Raw genomic sequence first — 24,285 nt, 5'->3', positions numbered from 1 at the left:
GTACAAGGTCTCCACTCTAGTATTTGAAGACCTACTATTCAAGCCAACAACTTTAAAATTAAGCCAGCATCCATTTAGAGGATTTAAACTTTTGTTCAGTCTGGGGGTTTCCCTAAAGATGATCTTAGCTCATATTTTGTATTTTTTAAAAATTTATGATACATTCAAGGGTAATGGTGTTACTGATGATGCCATATGATTGAGGCTTTTCCCTTTTTCCTTAAGAGATAAAGCAAAAATTTAGTTAAATTTGCTTCCTACTAATTCCATTACTACTTAAGATGATTTGGCTAAGAAATTCTTAGAAAAATTCTTTCCACTTGCTAAGACTGCAAAGATGAATAATAACATCACCTCTTTTATGCAATTTGATTCTAAACCACTATATGAGGCTTAGGAGAGGTACAAGGATTTGTTAAAAAGGTGTCCTCACCATAGGTTACATAAGTGGTTGCAAGTTCAAACTTTTTATAATGGTTTCCTAGGACTTATTAGAACTACCATTGATGTTGTAAGTAAAAGGGCATTTTTGAGTAAATCCATTGATGAAGCTTATGATTTGCTTGAAAAGATGGCTTCCAATAACTATCCGTGATCAGCTGAAAGATTGGGTACAAAAAAAAATTGCTAGAGTGCATGAATTAGATGAAATCAATTCTTTGTTACACAATTGGCTGCTCTCACAAAGAAAATTGATGAATTTAGTGTTAATGTTGTCTAAGCCCCTTTGTGACTGGTGAATTTTATGGAGAAGGACATTCTAATGACAATTGTCCCATCTATTTTGAATCTTGTCAATTTGTTGGAAATAGACACAGAACAACAATCCTATAACACCTCGTACTTTGAGATGATGTCTAATAGAGCTTATCGGATAGCAATTAAAGATAATTAAAGTATTTAAGAGTGCTGGAAGGTAAAAGGAATAATTCAGAATAAAATATTTCATACGCAAGAAAATAGTAATTAAATAATAATATTTTTATCAAGAATAAACTAGGAAGCTAAAGGGTGAATTGGAGGTGGACTGGGACAAAGCAAGACATTTTGGGTCCTAAGGAGACAAGTGGAGGATTTTGAAATGAAATAATATTAAAATATTAATATTTTATTTATTATCGAAATTAGTCACAAAGGAGGATTATATGACTAATCGAAGTGGGGGAGACGAAGTAAGAAAGGATTTTGAAGAGAAACGACATTAGTAGGGCTTGCGTGTCTTTATTAAACAAAGCTAGCGCGGGTAAGTATATATTTAAATATTATGGTGATGTCTTGATGAGGTGCAAATCTTATATTATATTCGTACATATGTAAAGGAAAGAAAATAGAAGAAAATTGGAGTTCAAAACATGTTGCAAGGACCAAATTGTAAAGGATGAAAGTTTAAAGGGTTAAATGGTAAATAAAGAAAAGTTTGAGCACATACGTGCAATTTTAATTAAATGGACATTTACTAACCAAGGAAGGTTAGATTATGAGGAGTACTAGATATACATGTGAAAGTTACTATTACATGCAAACTATGGTATGCAAAAGTAAAAGTTAGTGGGGGATATGTGGGACCCCACTATGTGATAGTTGACTAAAAGGAAAAGAATAAAGAGTATTAAAGTAGAAGAAAATCATGGTTTGGCAAAAATAGCCCATGGTAAATAAAGTAAGGGTGGTAATGTGATTTGAAAGAAAAAGAAAGAATAATTTGGTTGCATGAAATCTTATTGGTCTTGAGGGAGGTCAAATAGGATCCAAGAGTAGAAAAATGCGTGAAATCTTATAGGTTCATGAGATGGCAAAGGCTATTGGTAAGGAACAATATGCATGAAACAATATTGGATGATAAAGTGGCCGAATGAGGAAATGACAAATGGACCTTAAAGAAAATGAAATGAAATGTAAATTGAAATGAAATGAAAGGAAATGATGCCATTTCCTTGGGCAATCCGCCCATAATAAAGAAAAAATGGAATGGAGACTATTTTTACTTTGTTTTGTCCACTATCCGAGAGGAAGAAAGAAATGAGAAGAAAAGAAACATGCAAGGGAATGCTCGGCTTTTAGGAGAAAATGTGAAGAAATCAAGTGAGTTCCATGGGAGATTCCCCATTTGGAAGAGAATGAATAGAGAATGTCTTGGTGAGGCTTCCAACCGAGAGGTTTTCCTCCCCACCCACATGCCATTGTTGAAGTTAAAAGAGATTTGGTGGTTCGGTTTCGAAATTCCAAGGTAAGGAAAGTATAAACTATCATTTTGTTTGAAATACGTGTCTCTGAACCGATTGTAATGTGACATTTTTCTTGTTATAGCAAGGGTCTACATAGATTTAAAGAACCCAATGCACGCATGTAGGTGGATCTTGGAATGTATGGTGATTTTGAGCTAAACAAGCAATGGGTAAGTATTTTAGTCTTGAAATCACAAGTAAACAAAGAAAATGAGATGTATATTGATTGTCTATGTCTGTGGCAGCAATGGTGACAATGGATGTGAGGAAATTATGAACTATATGTGTGGAACCCAAGCTAAAACCAAAAGGTAAGCATGCAATGTGACTGCATGGTGTTGTGTTGGCATTGGTTATTTAATAGTATATGGATTGTATGTTAAATGATTGTGAGTAAGGTTAATGAAAACTATGAGATTAGGTTATGAAATTCTTGATTGATGTGCTACCATGCATGTGAATAAATTAAGTGTACTGAGTTTATATGGTTGATAGGGAGTGTATGAGTAAAGAAAATGTGTTGTGTTGGCATGTCGGAAGAGGTAACAAGTAACAAGCAAGTTGAATTGGCTAGATACACACCATAAATCAATAGCGATGTAGCATCCCGCTATTGTGAGGTGAGTAGAGGGTGCCAATTTTAAAATCTCCATGTTATATATATTGATTTAAGTTAGTAAACATTGATGGTGTTCTTAAGTACAATTTTGGATAGCATGAGATATTAGCCTTGTTAGGAAATTTTAAAAAGGATTTACAACAATTTATAAATTTCTATTGTGGAAAGCATGAGTTGGTAGAAACTATTGGAAGTTTGTGAATGCAAATTATTTTGAAAGGAGTTTTAGATATAACTATAGATAAACTATATATGTAAAGAGTTTTAGAAACCGGGAAACAAACCTTTCGTAATGTTACATCAAAATCTGTGCCTTGTATTTTTGTGTGATATGCAAAGCTAAATGCGTTCGTTAAATGATTTAAAATGCAAGTTTTGAGCTTTGGTTTTGTTCCGATCTTGTACAAGTGATTACACCATGCCATTTAACTTGAAAAGTAATTTCAAAGGGGTTATCAAACCTTGATTTTGAATGATCAAAAGGAAAAGCCTCGAAAAAACTCAATTTGGTTTTAAAAATGGTTTTGATAAATCGAGAGCGTCGAGAGTAGGTTAGCTATCACTTCGGTTAAGTGTGACCCTTGTGCACAAGCAAACTCTAGCTATGGAACCTTTTGGTCACCGACAGGCTATTAGACATGGCAGGGGCCATGGTCTGTGATATACGTGGCAAGGCAACTAGTTGTTATATGTGGCTAAGGCACAAGTGATATTCATAGTTGTGACCGCTTGATTTCTCCAATGTTGACCAACATCATTGAGACTACCATGGTTGTGGGGATCGGGTAGAGCAGAGCTCCTAGATGTTATTACATGGAATTGGGTCCACGAGTGATTACGATACTTACCTACTTGAGAGCCTTGTGAGTTTTTTGACGCATACTCTTTTGCATGGTGGAGAGTTAAGATTCCTTTGCAGCTCTCTTTGGTTTGAATAAAAGTTTTTAGTGCTTACTTGATGATCATGGATGGTTTATGTGGCTGTACATTTGATTTCTTTACATGCCTCGTTTCTGGGAGCGTGCATATTTTTATACTATTACTCACACTTTTATGGCACATAATGGTTTCGATGTTTGAACTCTGATTCACTACATTTGTTTTTGGTACAGTTTTTCCAAATAAAATGTTGCATTATGATTTACAACATTACTTTTACAAGGCTCAAATATCCTACTTGTGATTTGGTTTCTTAAGATTACAGTTTGATATTCCTGTTTTATTATTCAACTTATCTACCTTATGCTTGTTTCCCATTTACGCCCTGCTCATGAAGCCGATGATTACGGACTCTGTGAGACTCACCCCTTTATTATTATTTTTTTGCAGATAGTGATCAGCCTAGCGTGTAGACATCGACATTTTTGATCCACCGCTGATAAGTAAAGGCATCTCGTAGCATTTTATTCTGAGTCGCTCCACTCCTAGAGGTTGAGTTGTCTTAGAGTAATTCATTATGAAATTAGACAATAGTGTCAATATAATTGTACATTTGGAGATTATAAGTCTTCATGTATTATTTTTTATGATTATCTGGAATAAAAGTTTAGTCAATTTATAATGTTTATCGATCAATTCTTATTACAAGAGTTTTACAGATCAAAGTTATTTCATAGATTGATAGCATGCATAAGAAGTAATAGCTAACATTTTAAGTAAGGTTTATTCGGGATTTGGTGGGTTCTCCCACGAGACTCCAACGCTGGTAGCAATCGAGGAGCGGTCATTACAAATCCTTATTCCAACACCTAGAATCCTGGTTGGAGGAATCATCTTAATTTCTCATGGAGCAACAACCAAGGGTCTTCATTAGCATCTAAGCCAAACTTACCTTCTGGATTTCTACCTAGAGCTCTTATGCCAGAGAAAAAGCCTTCAATGGAGGACATGTCCATGCACTTCATGACAAAGGTTGATGCTTTCATGACAAAGAATGATACCTTCATGCCAAAGATTCATGTCATCATTCAAAGTCAAGCAGCATCAATCAAAAATCTTGAGACAGAAGTGGGCCAACTTGCCAATACACTTAATAACAAACCTCAAGGTATCATACCCAGTGACACTGAGCCTAACCCAAGAAGAGAAGGTAATGAACATTGTAAGGCAATCAATCTCCACAATAGAAAAAAGGTAAGTGGTAAAGATTTAAATTCTGACATGTCAATTTAATTTGATAAGAAAGAAATTGAAAAAGATGATGAAAAATAAATCGTGGTTGAAAAAAATTGCTAAAATTAAAAAAAAGAAAAATCACAATTAAAAACTGCTCTCACACCTCCATCACCTTTTGCCAAAAGATTTCAGAAAGAAAAAGTTGACAAACAATTCAAAAGATTTATTAGTGTGTTTAAAAAGCTACATATTAATATTCCTTTTGCTAAAGTTTTGGAACAAATGCCAAGATATGTTAAATTCTTAAAAAACATCTTGTCTAAAAAGAGGAAATTGGGTGAATTTGAAACTGTTGCATTTATTAAGGAGTGCAATGCCATTATTCAAAATAAACTTCCACCAAAGCTTAAAGATCTAGGTAGTATTATTGTTCCTTGCACTATTGGTACTCTTTGTTTTGCTAAAGCTTTGTGTGATTTAGGTGTAAGTATAAATTTGATACCATTGTCCATTTATAAAAAGTTGGATTTGGAAGAAATTAAGCCAACTTCTGTAGCATTACACTTGATGATCCATCCATTACCTATCTTTATGGTATTGTGGAAAATGTTTTGGTAAAATTTGGTAAGTTTATTTTTTTAGTAGATTTTATTATTGTTGACATGGAAAAAGATCGTGAAATACTAATCATTCTAGGGAGACCACTTTGGAGAATTGCTTATGCTCTAATTGATGTGGAAAAGGGTTAGCTTGCCTTAAAGGTTGAAGATCAACAGGTAACATTTAATGTAACACCCTCAATTCTTGGTGTAAACTAAGTTGACTAAGAATGATATATGAGATATACTATGCCTTGACAACTTTGATGATATGTTATGGATGCCAAGTGTATGAAGGTTTGTATATTGACAATAGGAAAATTTCTATGGAAATATGTGATAAATCTTATTGTTTAAGGTTTGATTTGAATTTGATGTGATAATTAGAGATACTTTTATTTCAAACTTGCTTTCCCAAGCATTCTAGAGGTGCAAACTATAGAAAGATGTCACTTCCATTTTTTGGAAAATTGTTACCTATACTAAAACTTAAGTAGGTATAGCCCACTAGACCCTAGTAAGTCTCTTTTCGTAAATAATACATTAATCATACATAAGTGGCTCATTGCCAATATCATCATCATAAGCTGAATAAGCAACTATCAATATATGTAAGCACCCATGCACAAGCATAATTACACGTTTATGGAACTTCTCAACATAAACTGTGTACACGCTTTTGATTCACAATAAATGTATCCGATACAAATCATGAAAATATTGTATATGCATCCTAAGTGCTCATGTGGGCTCTCAAGCCAATATTCAAAATATTCACATAATACCATAAAAGTAACTTGCCACTTAATGGCTTAACATTCCAGTATTAACAGGTATTTATAAATAGAAATTTACAGACCGACTCGTTAAGCGAAACGTGACATGACTCCCTAGGCTTCAAGAGGTTGCTAAGTCACCTACCAAAGGAAGGATGAATCACAATCTCTGTGACACAAGTGGCTTGATAGATATCATTGATCTGCAACAAAAATGGAGAAAACTAATGTGTGAATCATAAAGACCTCGTGAGTGGATACAAGAATGGGACAAGTAAAGGAGTTAAAGCTTTTGCACAAATAGAGCATTTAAATAACCATGCATGCATACCATTTCAAATATGCATTTGGTTGGCTTTGTAAACATATATAATCATGCCCATAATCAGTTTCATAAATACTTTACTTGTTAATCATCATGTAGAGAATCTAACCAAAACTTGAAAATACCTTTCATGTACGTTAAAGCTATTTTCTATTTTATAAAAACTAATGTGAGCATAAAATCTTTTGAATCACATCCAAAAATGGCTAACTTACACATTCGTGATCCATAACATGGTGTCAAGACTTACCTTCGATGGCTCGATGCCCTATACATATGACCTCAAAGAACTCGGGCTAAACAAATCTTAATTCTCATTTATCAACCTTACCTTTTACTTTTGTTCAAAATCATCTAAAAACTTTATTCTGATACTCCGATACCTCACACATATAGAATCATTATATATAAATTATAATACATTCAAAGTTCTAAAGAAGTTGATAATGGTTAAACCCTCATCACCCTTAGATCGATAATGGTTAAACCCCCATCACCTTTGGACATCTTTTAGCAATGTTAAGTAGCCATTGCTCTAAGACAAAACTTGGCAATGGTTAAACCCCCATCACTCTTGGACACTCATGATGCATCATGGGAATGGAATCATTACCTCACTCCAATAGTGGAATTTACACCTCATTCCATTACAATGGTAATGGTAAAACCCAGATCACCCTTTGGTTAACTAACAACCAATTCATATAGTATGTCATCATATATTCATATTCATAACATGTGCTATGTGAAAACTATATCACATACTTGGTATCATAGCCTTCACCAAGTACTCATTATCTTCTCATGTGGTTTATGGAATCTACGTAACACACTAGCATCATATCCTTTATCATGTATACTTCATCACCTCACGTGGTATATTGAATCTACATCATATACCTAGCATCATATCATTTAACATATCTATATCAATGCTCATTCTCATGGTACGTGGAATCTACCTCACACACAAGCAATAAGCATACATTGAGCAAAATTCATAAGTAATACAATATGTTGAAATCTCATCACATAGTTATTGCCATTTAGCATAACTCATGCTAAGCATTCTCATCTCATGAAGTGGTGATTTTGGATCAAAACACTTGAAAAGGCATGTCCCTCCTTATTGAAAACTAACACATAATAGGATATTTATATAATATTATTTGAAAAGTCTTTCCAAAACTTGGGTTCAATCACAACTCATCTGCATTTACAAATAGTATTAATAAAACATATTCACCATCAACTCATTGAAATCATGTTTTCAACTTTACATATTAAAATAGTTTGAAGGTGGTGTATTCACTTACCTTGACAAAAGCATGCTTCTAAGCCTTACTTCATCAAACCTTGCCCGTTCTATGATTCACGAGCTCAACACAACCTAACACAATAATTTCTAACATAAATTTTCTATTTTTCTAATGAACCCACTTATTCAAAACTAATCAAGTAAATACATATTTTTCGTTTTAGGCCAATAATCTACAGTACTTCAAACCCAAATCATTTATGATGAAACCTAAATCATCTTAACTCAATACCCTTTTATAGAGTGAAAATCCCCAAAATACTTTGCTCAATGAAGGATTAATTTATTGGAATTCATGGAAAGGTAGGGTTAGGTTACACCTATTATTTTTAAACTCAAAAATGCTAAATCTTACCTTAGATTTGAGTTTGGAAGGTTGAATCCTTGTAAAATGGGGTCTTGGGAGATTGAGAGGAGGCTTCACAATGAGTTGGAAGAGAGTTGAGGGTTGAAAAAATGAAAAAAGAAGTTCAGGGCTTGAGCTGGGTCTTTTATTTTTCTACCTGATGCTTTAGTATGGAGGTTTGAAACTTGAACTTGATCCTCAAGCTTAATTTTTTGCCTTCAAATCAACAAGCAACTTTATTGATTTGATACCTTAAAACCATAATTATTTGTCTATGGATTCATTGATCATGTTACTTCGACATTTGAAATGAAATATGAATTTTCTTTGAATGGACCATAGCATTGGGTTATTTTGTTTTTGAGATATTTGGTTATGTTAATGATAATGGATTAGTCTTGTCACGACTCCTTTGATTTTGTTAGTGAATGGATTTACTTCTTTGTTTTCAAAATGAACTTTGGTTAGTCTTGAAACTTGGAAAAGGTTTTAGTGAAACCTATTAAGTTAAGGACCAATAGCTAGCAACAATAGACATTAGCCATTGTGCACAATGCTTAGTATCTTTTGAGGTCGATGACTATATGTACTGTACAATTTTGGTGCTGCGGCATACTTTGTTTTGTTCAATAATTGATATGACCCCTTTTGTTATTTAGCCAGTGGCTAACGCCCGAACTCACTTTGTATTAGTTCTTCTTATTGGTGCTCTATAACTTAATTATATTTGAGTTTGATATGTAATTTTGATGACTTTGAATTGGAATGCTTGTGGACTTGTTTTCAGAACCTACAATGATATTCTAAACTGAAAAACTAGGTTCTATGAAGGAGGTATCAAGATTTTGAGTTGAAGTATCGATACCTATTCTTTGGAAGTTCCCAAAATTGCATTATGTTTGGAACGTATTGGTACTTTAAACAAAAGTATCGATACCTTGAGTCCAAAAGGTCTTGAAAGACATTCTATTTGAAATGTATAGATATATCTAAGCAATGTATCAAAACTTAAGGCTTAATTTCTAATTTTGACAAATTTAAAAGGAATTTTTGAAAATGCAAATGATTTTGTTTTAATCACTAAATTTTCTAAACTCTTTGATCTTATGGAAAACACTTTGAATGATTGAAATACTCTTGGAAAGAAAATTTTGAAAATATTTGAAAACTTCTTTAATCGTATTAAAACTCAAAACAAGTTTAAGGATTTTTAAATACAAATGGTTTTTGTTTTAACTACTAAACTTTACAAATACTTTTGTTTCATTTGAAATGCTCTTAAAAGAGTGGACTATGCTTTGGAAGTGGAACTTTGGAAATTTGATTATGCTTGAGAAGCAGATTCGAAAATATTGAAAATTTGATTACACTTGGGAAATAGATTTTGGAAATATTTTGGATATGGTTTACTTGCATTAATTTGAAAATATATTTGATAAACACTTTTTTGTTTGAGCTTGTCTCTCTTCACTGTATCTACTCACAGAGTTATTTATAACTCACACATGTAAGATATGTTTGTTAGTTCAAATTAGTAGATTGCTTGGCTTACTATCTTTTAGGAAGAGCTACTTCGGTTAGGTTTAGGTAAGTGTTCAATAACGCATCTAATAGGTGTCAACTCCTTTTGCTCTGAGATGTACTTCATGTTGGGATTCAACCTCATGCTCAAATTAGATATTAATTAAGAAACTAAAATATAACGCAGTAAAAAAATAAACTAATATTTAATCAAAGAAACAGTCGAATCCTATAGGATCAATATTTGTGTTTTTCTTGTAACTTTCATATTAATTATGAATATTCATAAGTTTAAGAGTTACATACCTTGCTCCAGATATTGTACTCCAGAGCTAATTAAATCCAAAATCTTTGCTTCTTTACTTTTGGGATTTGTCAAATCTTCAACAAGCCAAGTGTTTAGCCTTTAACAGTAATCCATACAATGATCGAATAAGACCTTCCCAAAGGTAGGATTATTTTACTTGTGCTATCAAGTTTTGTTTTTAAAACAAAAGGACCAAAAGTTCATATCGAATCTTAATTTTGTCAAACAAAGAAAACTATTTTTCTTTTCTTATTTTATGAAACAGTTGAAAAGTGGTTAGAGGCTTAGAGTTTTAGTTTGCTAATATAATATATTTATATAGCCAAACTAAGTAATAACCCTAAATACAATTGTTGTATTTTAATTTAATTAAGTCTCTAAGAACTTAATTAATTTCTCACTTTAATTTGATCTTTTTTAATTAAGTTCAACTTAATTGATTATCCTTATTTAATCTCAATCATATCACTTAATGTGTGTGACCCATTAGGCTTCTAACATGTTAGCAATAAATATAAATCCTAATTAAATATCAATTTGATAATTAATTTATATTTATAAATCATGAGTTGTATCTAGCAATACATCATGACTACCCAAATGTTAGAGAGTCAATTAAAGAATTTGACAAGGTCCTTCAGTGATAAGCCTCTTAGTGCAATACAATCTTTTCATTAAATATCTTAGATATGTCATTAAGCATGGCTCAGTGTCTACTTATAACATTCTATATTAGTTCTCATAATTCATGACTAACTTTATGAATTTAGAAAACTAACTTTCCTCAAATTCATCATGCTTTGGCCACAGACTTTGTACAAGTTAATCAAGAATTGAGAACAAGTGAGATACATTCCCTCATATCACTTTAGGTGATGAATCCTCTCTTGACCACTCATTCGCCTTCACATGCTTTATGGCAAACCCAAAAACACCTTATTTAGGCATCTAGTCGCCTCTAGACTTGTAGAGATGAAATCAAAGTATGTCATTTTCCATACAAGATGACCTAGTGTCTCAAGTCTAAGGACTAGTTGCACAACTATCACATTAGAACATATTCCATAGGCACTTGAGTGAAATACCAAATGGAGTTCTCATAGCAGGTCATATTCAGTGAACTTGTTCTTTAACAAGCACCTACATATTATCCTCAAGTATTCCATATACTTGTGAGATCGATTATTTTAATCTATGAGTTATTTATTTTAATCTATGAGATCGATTGCTTACTTCCCAAGTAAGGAGGTTTAACATGTACTAGTCTTTGAGCATTGTCAATGCCTTGTCTTAACAATACAATAATCAAGAACAATTTTAGGAGCATAGCTTTAATGCATAGTGATCTCATAATTGTAACAACTTTACAATTCTCTTGCAAGGCCTTTATGTTCCATGGGCTTCATCCAATTAGTACTTAATAACTCCTTATTATTACACCAACATGAAAGAAAACCTCTATCACATATAGTTATGCGATTAAGTATGCATTAAATGACAATGTATATTCCTTGACCAACCCAATTGGCTTAAGGGCATATACCAATACTTTGCTGGTCTAGTCATGTTTTATTTGTTATGGATTTTGAACACTGTTTTACATTTTGTAAATAAATGTTATACTTTGGGATTTTTCCACGAGGTGGCTTATACTTTGGATATTTGAAAATATTTTGCTTCCACATTTTGAGCATGGGATCGTGAAAACTATTATATTTTGATATTTGATATATTTATATATTACATTTGTTTCCATAATGATGCGTCCCATAATGTATTTGAGTAATTAGATTCGTTTGCTTTTTAGGCTTGCTTAAGTCGAATGGGTTATACGCATTAGACCCTTGAGTGGGTCATGGACCTCAAGTTTGGGTTGTGACATTTAGATGTTTAGATTTTAATGAGACTAAAATATTATATCTTTTTGGTAAAATAAACAAAGGGAGAAAGGATGAAGAAAGAAGATTAAAATATTGAACAAATATGACACTTTTATCATTATATTTTTTTAACTTTTTCATTTATCCTATTTTTCCTTATATACTTTCTTTGAAAATTTTATAATTTAACATAATTTGAAAAAAAGTAATCCAATATAAAAATTTCTCAATTTATATTTTTAAAAAGTTAAATTATGCAAGTAATCCTTATACTTTACAAAATGTATAGATTTAGTCCATGTACAATAATTTGTGTAAATTGGGCTTTTGTACTTTGTCAATTTGTTAATTTTAATCCTTAACTCTAATATCGTTAAATTTAACCATATACTGTGTTGACATCATATTTTAATCAAGTTAACATGACACTTCTTGTTGACATGGCATTGATTATAATTATATGGTGCTAGCTATGTGCTGACATGACAATTGTTGGCATTGATGCTGATGAGGTACCTACTAACATGGCAAAAATGCTCACATGAAAAATACTGATGTGGAAAAAAATTAACAAAAACACTTAACCCTAAATTGAATGAGATTAACATAAAAATTAAGAGGAAAAGAGCAAAAAAAGAAGTGGACAATTAGTATGGTGAGCTTTCCAACCTCACCTGAGAAGTAGAATGCTCAACATCTTTCTTCTGTTTAGAGGACCCAGATACAACAAAGAAATCTAGAAGCGTCAAGTTGCAGCGATAAAGGCAGGGACCCTTATGAAGGATTGCCAATCTTGGGCATCCATTTTGAGAAGGCTCCATTGCTTCCTTTACTTTATAATAAGCTTTGCTACCAAACTTCTAATGTATAATAGCCTTAGGTGTAAGAGTTGGCTTTTTAATTATGTGTGCCAATGATCCTCCAGTTTCCATGCAAGCTCCAAGTGTTTGAATAAATTAACTAGGATAAGGAAAAAGTTCAAAAAAATACTAATTTATCTCGTATGCAAATAAAATTCCAAAAGCAAATATGAGATAACAAATGGAAAGTACATAAAAGAAGAATAACTCTTTTTTATTTAGCTAATAAAATGTCTATATAACAACTTAAGATCATAATTTTTACGTAAATATATATACATATATCACAATTACTATTAAAAAAAATCAAAATTGACATTCTTACGCTCTAATAAAAATGAAAATTCAAGCCTCTTAAATTGAAACTTTTAATACAAAAAGAGGAAATTTCAGCAGAAAAGATAAAGCTCAAAATTTGCAGATTCTTTTATTTCCTTTAACTTAGAAAAATAAAGACATAAAGCAATAAAATCATAGAAAAGCCAATGCATGAGTTAATGCCTTAATAAATTACTTTGGATTCAAATTATAGAAACAATAAAAGTGAAATTTGAGGGAAATATAAAGCAAATGGACACCCATAATATTATTGAAGTGATAATCAAAGGGAGTAAATATGGTACCTCCGGAGCTGAAGTTTGTATATGTATTGGAGGGAATTTCTATTTCGCTTTTGGGTTTCTTTTCCATCAATATGAGTTACTTAGGTAGAGAGTTTGAGCTTTTTGTTTCGGTTATTCAAGCAAAGGGAGAGACTGAAAGGATGGGCTATGTTACATCACTATTTATGTCATATCAATATTAACGTGATTATATCACATCAATACATAATTAACAATAGATCAATTAAAAATATCACATCAATTTAATCAAAATATTACATTAACATATTTAATAGTTAGATTTAACAATATTAAAGTTAGAATTAAAATTAGGTAAAAAAAAATTTTTAACCCTAAAATATAAGATGTTTTTGTAAATAACCCTTCAGATAATTTTAACAGTTTTAAGCCAAAAGAAGAGATTTTGGAACAAAAATGCCATTAATGAGACATCTTTATTGACGCACACTCTCATACACACACATATTGGGGAAAATAAATTTACGCAGAATTTGTTCCCTCTAATTTTGTACAAAACATCCATTTTTTTTTCTTGAGAAGCTTGTATAAAACAAAATCATGTTGTAGGAGATAGCTTTTCAAATACTTTAGACATGGCATTCAAATAGTACAAGAAGGGTAATATTAAACCGAATGAGGAACTGGTCGTGATGAATCCCAAGCTTCGAGAATGATGTGAAACTAGAAATCCCTGATACAGTGGTGAATCGAAAGGAAGAAGACGTGAATCCAAAGCATGAAATGGTCATGCTACAATAGGCCATATGTGACACAGCTGTGTCACGGCATGGTTTAGGGTGTCATGGTGGGAATGTGTGACATGACATGGTGGAATGTGTAACACGTAATGGTGAGAATATGTGACACAGTTGTGACATGGTAGGGTTTAGAGTTTGTGACACGCCATGGAAGGAATATGTAACACTGTAGGGTAAGAATATGTGACATGACTTGGAGGGTAAGAATACGACACAGCTGTGTCATGTCACACATTCCTGCAGAACATCATGATTTGTCGAATCACTAAGACAAAGTCAATGGACCATCAGCTATGGTTTGCCATTGGTAAGAGCAAGGCACGTATATCAAAGCAGGAGTTCTGCCTTATCACTAGACTAAAGTTTTACCGAATGCTCGATGTATTCACATGACTGTACAAGGTTGTTCCTGATGAAATTCATGTGAGATATTGGAATAGGCAACAGAGCATTAAGCTACAAGCATTGCTTGATACGTTCTGGGAAGGCAACTTTCAGTGACCAAGAGACACAACCTTACGGTCTGATTCATGTAAGTGATACAGGTACTATCACATAACATTTTTTAGTTTCCTTTTGATATAATAATTTATGGGTGCATTCGTTTATCATTTACAGTCTGATAATAGTTACTTTTGACTTACTGTTTTGAGCAATGAAGGTGATTCCTGCCTTTTGAAAAATAGTTGTCTCTTTTGTTCCGAAGGACAACATCTACCCACGTATGTGCAAATGGCAATGCAAGTAGAAGCTAAAAGACTTCTACAAGGCGATTGAGAAATTAGAGTCATCTCATCATGTGAGTGAACAGCTACTAATTTATGCTATGAATTTGTATAATAATTATCATAAAATTTAATCAAAATACCTATTTTGCAGTTATGGGTACTCGAAATCTTAGAGCCTACCCTAAATAAGGCTACACAATAGTATTTGGTGGAGATCGATGTCCCCTTATCTGAGGGGCACCAGTACATGTGAATAAGGCACATGGAGGATCGAGCGAACTAAGGTTTAGGTGCAAGGGAAAAGAGGAGAAACCTGAAGGAGAAAAGAGCAACTGGTCCCATTAAGTGAAGGCGCACCACCGCTTCTGGAGACAATGAGCTATCAGGCCTTGAGTTGGAGGAAAGGGATGACCATGGCAATGTCAGTGAACAACCGGTAAGGAAGGTTCTAATGATTTGTGTTCAACAATTCCATATGTGATTATCAAATAACATATTTGTGTTTGCAGTTGAACCATGCGACAACAGCTCCTCAACCACCAAGATGTGGTTCCTTATAGCACAATGCCTAACGATTTTATGTGTCAACATTTATTTTCACATATGTTTATAGAATAACACAGTAATTTCTATTATTACAGTTGACAGAGATGACAATAGCTCCTTAACCATTTATCGATCCTGCTCAATCACACAATGCTAACGAGTCACTAGTAAGAACAGTTCTAATGGTTTATGTTCAACATTTTCACATATGTTTTTCGAATAACACAATAAATTTTGTTATTACAGTTGATGGAGGTCATGACAGCTCCTCAACCACTGACCTGTCTTGCTCAACCACACAGTGCTAGCAAGCCACCAGAAAGGTTATTAAAGTTTTAATAGTTTATGTTCAACAATTCATATATGATTATTGAATAACATAATAATATATGTTATTGCAGTTGACCCATTTGACAAGAGTCAATGATGGTGTGGTCACCAAACATTAGCTGCGACAGATCACGCGCAAGCATAAAAAAGACATGTTAGAGCTAAAGGTGTCAATTCAGTCATTGACTCTTGAAATGCAGACGTTTAAGGACCGTATTATTGGTCGAATTCTAGACAACCTGAAATCACAAGTACGTTATTCTATCTTCGCTCATATATTGGTTGTTTATGTTTAGTGGGTGTAGTCCTATTTTCTATTCTTAATTTATGGTTTATGTATTTTATAAGTTAATAGATTTTTCCATTTATCTTGTTCTATAAGGCAGTGCTTCAACACCGCGATGATGCTAATGATGGGCAGCATAATGAACCTGGTGTTCACATTCACCATGATGTTGTTAGTGTTGACAGAGAAAATGTAAATCATGTCGATGACGTTCTCGATGATGCTATGGCAAAGAATGTGACCTTTCAATCAGTTGATGCTTAAGGAGATCATGTTCTTCAAGTTGATGCGGTTGTCAATGCATCTATAGGAGAGGAAGGGCACCTTTGCTTAGTTAAGGCTAAAGGAGACCATGTTCCTTGGGTTGATGTAGTAGTCTAGGTAGTTGCAAGAGGGGATGAGAACCTTGCATCAGTTCATGCTGAAAGGGACCATGTTCCTCATATCACTCTTGAAGGCAATACATCATGGTTGTTGTCACTAGTGTTGTCTGATGTCCATCATCTTGAGGCACTTATTTCAAACCCAACTAAATGGGCATGGGTCAAAATGGCCAGAAAATACATGGCAAGCTCGTACTTTGACCAATCAATGAACCGCCAAAATTTGAAAAACTCACTGGTGGAAGCTTACAAAGCTTTCAAGAAAGATGAGTGTGTGAGGTAAGCTCGTAAATAACATTGCAAATATTGTTTTTGAATGAAATATGAATCCACCAAGCTTTTTGAAATTCATTCTGTTACATGTGTAGGCGTAACGTCGGGATCTTAACGGATCAAGGGGCTGACTTTTTCACAATATTAGAGGATCCCAAAGAGGAAATGACAAGTAAACAAATTGACACATGCCTCAACGTATTGTGTAAGTGAATGGCAAGGTAGAAGTCCAATTTGTACAACACCCATGCATGCATGGTTGATACAATATTCTTCGTAAGTTTATTTGCACATTTTTCAATTATGAAAATAATAAAGTTTTATATTGCATAAAGTGTAAGCTAAGGTATATGTATTTCATAGGACACAGTCTGTATGCTCTGCACCGCATATCCAACTGAAGATGGATGGTCCACTATGAAAATTCCAAATGAGTTGCGGGGTTACGTGGAGGGTGATAGGCTGACATATGGAAAAACATGGAAAGATGTTGATTTTATCCTTACACCTTGCAATGTGGGTGGGCATTAGGTGGTCACGAAGGTCAACTTGGTTAGGTGGATGATCAAGGTGGTGAACTCCATAAGAACTTTAACTACTAAGGATAACGGAGTGCGTGCAGCTCAGATGACATCCCTTACAATGATGATGCCCATCATATGCTACCAATCTAGTTATTTCAATAAAACGTGCCACAAGACACAAGATTCCATATTGATGCCATTAGAAATTCATTTGCCAAAAGCATTAATACATCGTCAGAATGATAGTGTTTGCTGCAATATGTTCACCATAAGGTACATTGATGATATTTTGCAATCAGAACCAATAATAGTTAAGCAGAATATGATTGCTAATATACATCGCCAATATGCTTTGAAAATTTTTAGCAATAATTGTGAGAGCAAACCCTAAACCCCTATGCCATGAACATATCCAAAGTTGTATGCAGATTTTTTTGTAGATGCAATTAATTTTATTAACTTTAATAATCATACATTTTATACATTAATTTTTCAATTTAGACACAGTGCCTATAATGATTAGAAGCTGATGTAGATTAAATTAATTGGTTGTTTTACCTTTAACTTATGAGTTTTTTGCTGATGGCTAGTCATAACAAGCTTTAAATGACATTTAACAAGCTATAGAACTCCAATCAATGTGATTTTTAGACCATTGGAAAGCTAACAAGAAGGACTATAACTTTCATGCTTATCATTCTACCCAATTTTGATTCGAGCATGGTCAAAATCGGGTTAGAATTACCTTGACTATAGTAGTTGTCCCCTTCAGCGCAAACCCCTCACCAAACAGAAGCTCCAACGCTGCAGCACCAAGCTCTTAGCACTGCAGCGCTATTTAGCATTACCAACACTACCTTATAAAGTAAGCATGGCATATCACATTAAGGTGTGGTGTGTCTTCCTATAATATTACAACCACTCAGTGTGTTACCACAAGATGTCATCAACATCTAACAATTAGGACGTGGAGTGTCAACCCATAATACTGCAATCATTTAACGTGTCACCTTAAGATGTCATCGATATCTAACAATTGGGGCATGGCATGTCACCCCATAATACTACAGCCACTTAGCGTGTCACCCCCAGATGTCATCAACATTTAATAATTAAGGTGTGGCATGTCACTCCATAATATTGTAACCACTTAACGTATCAACATTAAAGAATTGGGGTGTGACATGTCACCTCATAATACCGTTACCACTCAACGTGTCACCACAAAATGTAATCGACATTAAACAATTGGGGCATGTTGTGTCACCCCATAATACTACTACCATTCAGCTTGTCACATTCATGATGACTTGGCACTTCCATGTACACTTTTGGAATTGATTACTGACATGGCATTTATGACATTGGTTGCTAACGTGGCACTTTATGGTTTCAAAGTTGGCCCGTGGCAAGTTAAGAAGCTGTCCGATGGCACTTTTAATGCTGACATGTGGTAATTTACTTTTCAAAAGATATATTTGCTAAGGTTCGAACCCATGACCTCTAACAAATAAACTAGTGTATTTACCCTCACACATAAACGCTTACATTTAATAATGCCTTACTTGAATTTCTTTTCTATTTTTCTTCACACTATTTCTTTCTTATTTTTGCCTTTCTTTTCATAAAACTACGTTGTTTTGGAACTTTCTTATTTTTGTCATTTTATGCAAAGAATGTTATTGGTCATTGTTGCCAGAATTCTGAGTCTAGTGAGATCAATTTTTGTACGGTATATTTCCATTACGTATTTATCTAAAATTAATTATAAAACTTGTTAAAAATTATACTAATAGACATAAATTAAATAATATATGATATTACATAGTAAATTATCAGGATCAGTAAAAAACAATATAATAATTTTCCATTCATTGATCAAAACTAAATACAAAACTCAAATAATCAAATAATATATCTCCAAAACAAAATCAAAAAATAAAGACTCATCTATAAGAGGAAACTAACAAATACAAAATATGAATGAATGTAAGAAACTGCAAGAGGAAATTGTGAGAAAGGTATTGCATATGGCTCACACATTTAGTTAGGTCGACAAACTGTCTTCATCTACAAGACACCTTATGTTTTCAGATATTGTCCTTCGTATTAGATAGGTGTTGTGTGTGTGACCAGCTTGTCTGCAAGTGGAACATGCTTTCGATCGTCTCACTTGTGGAGGCATCGATTGACTTGGAGATGGTGCTGGATATGTGGATGGAACTATAAATAGGGATGGACAATTCTATTCATTATGCCCGTACCTTTTGCATTGTGAACATATTCGTGCTCGATTACCTTCACCAACCAATGGAATCTTCTTCCTCCTAGGTCTTCCCGCTTGGCCTCGCTATGGTGGTGACAAAATGACAATTGTTTCACATGGGGGGGGGGGGGGGGATGTCCCACTCACTAGGATGCCCTACCGAATGAATGGACCCCGCATAACCTTTTACCAAAATGGTTGTCTTGTAATAATCAGCGTAGAATTCAACAACTTTGCATTTGCATTTACTAAAAAATACAATGAATTCAATGTTTAAGCACAATGTAAATGCTATGTTAATTATGGTTCAAATAAGAAATAAAGATATCCTGACCTTATTGCCGCAATGCCATGGTTACATAGCAGTAGATCTATTTGGAACTCACAACATGAACATGCCTTCCTGAGCAGGTTGACAAGTCCATCCATCTTCCCGTCTTTAACTTCAAACTCCACTCGATTGATAGATTTAACTACAAAGTGATGTGCATCATTGAATCGTTTGCTCAACTGCCTAGCAACTTAAAGGCTGAAGGGCATGTCACCTTGATGACCTCGTATTTTTATATGTTGAAATGAGCAAAACTCGGTATAGTCACTGCAGTGGCTATTGATGAGGCACAAAGATTCAATATTGTTGCTAGTCATACAAGGCTTGCGTTTTGGGGTTTAGGGATGTATTGCATCCTACGGTTGCAATTGATGCAACACACCTGAAAGACAGGTTCAAGGATGTTCTGTTTGTCGCTGTATGTAAAGATACGAACGAGTTCGTATATCTAGTTGCATTTGGCATAGGCCATGTTGAGGACGAAGACTCGTGGACATGGTTTCTTAGCAAGTTGCATGATGTGGTTGGTTGTCCTAAAAACACTATGTTCATTTCTAATCAGCATCTCAGCATTAAGAAAGCAATCCAAAATGCATATCGAGAAAAGCACACAGTTTATGTAGTTACCACTTGAAAAAAACTTTAAAAACAAGTTCAAGCGCAAAGACGTTCTATGATTTTCACCCTCACTAAAGATTGCTATAAGGTTTTCGATTTCAACAAACATATGAACCAGTCCAAGTAGATTCACTCGGGAGCCTACTTTAACCTTATGAGAATAGGCCTTGAGAGATGCGCACATGCAAAGTTCATCGACTAGGCGATATTTACTCATGACATCCAACATTACGGAATTTGTTAACTCATGCTTGAAGTAGGCAAGACAAATGCCAATCACTGTTTTGATCGAATTCATCAAAGACATGTTCCAACGTTAGTTCCATAACTAGTAGACTGGTTATAAATATGTCATATTTTTTGAGGGTTGACAACCCTCAGCTGCATTTCTAAGTAGCTGAAATGACTCCTCCGAAGGATTGAAAACAAGCCTCTCCACATAGTCCTTCACTTGCTAGGCTTGACCATACAAGCATTCCAATCCCCATTGACCCCTCATCTCACCAATTATGTCTTTAAGTCTTAATGCTACTCCATTAGCCTGAAGCTTGTGTGATATAAGTTCAACAATTATCTTTACACGCGTGGTTCGAAATCGCCTTTGCAAACCATCGACAAAACACATGTGTGCTTTGTGAAATGTTCGAACTTGCCAATATTCTCTTTTAGGTAACTTCATTGCACGCACATCAAACCTTCATGCCTTGTCCTTGTGACCAACCTCAAAACGACCTTTACATGACCCTTTTACTCTTATCTCATACTACTCTTTTAGAGCCAACATGGTCAAAGCTTATTTCAACTTAGCCTTTGAGGAAAACATTCTTCCTTTGTATAAGCAATCGTCAGCACATGTAAACTCCTCAATGGTAATTGTTTGGAAAGATAACCTTTCTGCCCCTGGAATTACCCATGTACAAGAAATCCTTGCATTTCCCCTTTCTTGATAACTATCATCAAGCAATGTCTAAGGTAAATGAATCCTATTCTGACCAGCGATGGGGTTGTTGTATATAGAGTCATCACACTGAACATCTCCTACATCAACACCTCCAACAAGTTCCGTTTCTTAAGCCCGTCAGACCCGTAATCTCCTACATCACACTGAACATCGAGCAATATCCCATTCTTTCAACATTATTGCAAATTGGAATATCACTATCATAGAGCTAGCCATTTTCTAAACTATCATCATGCCATTCATCAGGCCCGTAATCTAAATTGTCATCAAAGCTATCTTCACCGATAGGGAATAAATCCTCATTTCCCTTATCAACTGCAGTATTATCCTTAAGTGTCACAGTGTTATCCTCTAACGTCACAGTATTGTCCTCAAGTGCCATAGCCTCGTTTGAAAATGGCGTTAGACCCTCTACAGTTTCACCTGATCGTTGCATTTGTTAAACAAAAGCAAGTAATTGGTTTGAAGCACATGCTAATCGGAATTGTGCAGCCAACTATTCTGTGAATGTCTTGTGTCTACCAGGCTGCATAAATTCTTGTGCATACATCAATTGTCATTGTTGTGTGTTGCGGACCGAATGCTGTGGTATATGTGAAGCACTATAAATCTCTTTTTGATTAAGCTAATTACCATGTTGTACAGCTTTTTCATGTGGCATAACATTTGTTTGGCATCCCTTAATGGTGACATACATAGTCGAAACATTCTTATGTTCTAGCAGAATTAATGCAACATTCTCATCGTCCTTAATAATTGGGCATGATAGTTCTCTGGGTATACTGAACAATGCATGTAACTCAATCTCATGAATTTTTGAGTTTACCTAACAATATCTTCAACTAGCTTCATCAAGCTCGCAAACGATAAATCACTCCTAACTCCCCGCATTCGTGACTCACCACCCTTGTCAATGCCATCCACCCACTAACCACCGTGTCTTATCACAAGTCACACAATTGGAACCCCACTGAAATTTTGAAAACAAAAAGTTTGTCAGTCATTTTACACATTACATGCTATGTTCTAAAATTTGTTAGTCATGTTGTTACATGCCATGTCCAAAAAATGTTACATGCCATTTTCAAAAATGTTACACGAAAGTTCAAAATTGTTACACGCCATATTCACAACATGTTACACACCATATTTAATAAAAATGTTACACGTAATGTGCTAACACATGTTATTTCAATATTTTTTTTACACGACATGTGCATTATAGATGCATGGCGTGTAACAATTTTAGGTAATGTTTCTAATCCATGTTTTAATTTGCACAAAAAGTTTCAAAAATTAATGTCTTGCAACAATAAACCCAATAACATACCTTGATGTCATCTGTGCTATAGGGTTTGTTTACCAACAACGATATGGCTAGATGTTGAGAGATAGACCATAGCACGATGACGATAGTGCTCAACAGAGAGTTGACAGAGCTAATACAGTTGAAAGAGTTAAGAGAGCTGATGACAATGGTGCTCAATAGAGAGTTGACAGAGCTGATACAGTTCAAAGAGCTAAGAGAGCTGATGATAATGGTGCTCAATAGAGAGTTGACAGAGTTGATACAGTTCAAAGAGCTAAAAGAGCTGATCACAATGGTGCTCAATAAAGAGTTAACAGAGTTAATACAGTTCAGACAGTTGAGAGAGAGAGTTGAGCGAGCTAAAATAGTTGAGCATTTATTTCTATTTTCTCTATGACGGGAGGGAGATATCAGGAGATTAAATTGCTAGGATGTTTTTAAAGGCATTTTGGTCTACTCATGTTTATTTTTTGGTAAAAATAGATAACTTTATATGAGTGATTATTTTTAAAATCACCTTACAAGGAGGGTTATTTCTCACAATTTCCTCTTAAAATTAAGAAATTGACAAAATAGAAGGACTCAATTTGCACAAATTATTATATAGAAACTAAATTTATATTTTTTATGAATATAAAGTCTAATTTTTATGTTTTTTAGGATACTCGGACCAATTGCATAATTTAATCTTTTTAAAATAACAAAAGTAATTATGTAGTAATGCATCTAAAAAATATAATTATTTTAAAAAATAAATTATACCAATCATTTTTTAAATTTATTCAACAAAATTTAATCTCACTAATCTTAATAAAATGAATCTCATGTATAAAACCCTCCATAGTCTAACAGTTGTTTTAGTCTTTAGGTGTTGTTAAAGGGATGTTTTAGGTTTTTCGCATCTCTCTTCTTTGGGTTTTCTGTTGTTGGGGCTTATCACCATTCGGTCACTTTTTTATTGTGGTTTACTAAGTATTTGTAAGGTTATCTCTTGTGATGTTTTATCTCCACTTCTTGTTGAGATATTGTAAGAGAGATGTTGAAGTTGGGAGCCACAAATGTTTTATTTATTAAAGTGAAAGTTGATACTTTAGTTGATTACATGTTAATTTCAAGATCAAGCCACAATTCACATCCATACTCTCAAATGAGGTCTCAGGTACAAAAAATACAAAAAATAAAACTAAATATACAAAAAATATAAAAAGTAATGACCGAAAAGAAAATGGAAAAAGGTTATAAACTCAAAAACAATCCGTTCTCCAAGCATCAAGCACACAAGAAGAGGAAAAGACAAAAAGAAAAATCAATAAGAGAAAATATGGCTTTTTTTCGATTTTGAAACATTGAAGAGTTCGATTTCTTTTCTAGATCTAGGGAAATCCAAGTCATTTTACCAAAAACTTGCTCCAATTAAAAGGATGAGTGGCTTGAAAGGAGTCACGAGATGTATTTTGT

The 24,285-nt window shown here is 33.9% G+C and overlaps 1 non-coding gene across 1 annotated transcript; it reads right to left on the bottom strand.

Moving 5' to 3' along the window:
- Positions 1–334: 334 nt before the first annotated feature.
- Positions 335–441, bottom strand: LOC149526955 (small nucleolar RNA R71). Its single transcript, XR_016351505.1, has one exon. It is a non-coding gene; the product is annotated as a small nucleolar RNA R71 (small nucleolar RNA).
- Positions 442–24,285: the final 23,844 nt, after the last annotated feature.

This window comes from Theobroma umbraticum, unplaced genomic scaffold (genome assembly GCF_002168275.2).
Source record: "Theobroma umbraticum cultivar Fairchild unplaced genomic scaffold, ASM216827v3 scaffold_86.0, whole genome shotgun sequence".
Taxonomy (NCBI): domain Eukaryota; kingdom Viridiplantae; phylum Streptophyta; class Magnoliopsida; order Malvales; family Malvaceae; genus Theobroma; species Theobroma umbraticum.
This window is presented reverse-complemented; position numbering and strand designations above follow the sequence as displayed.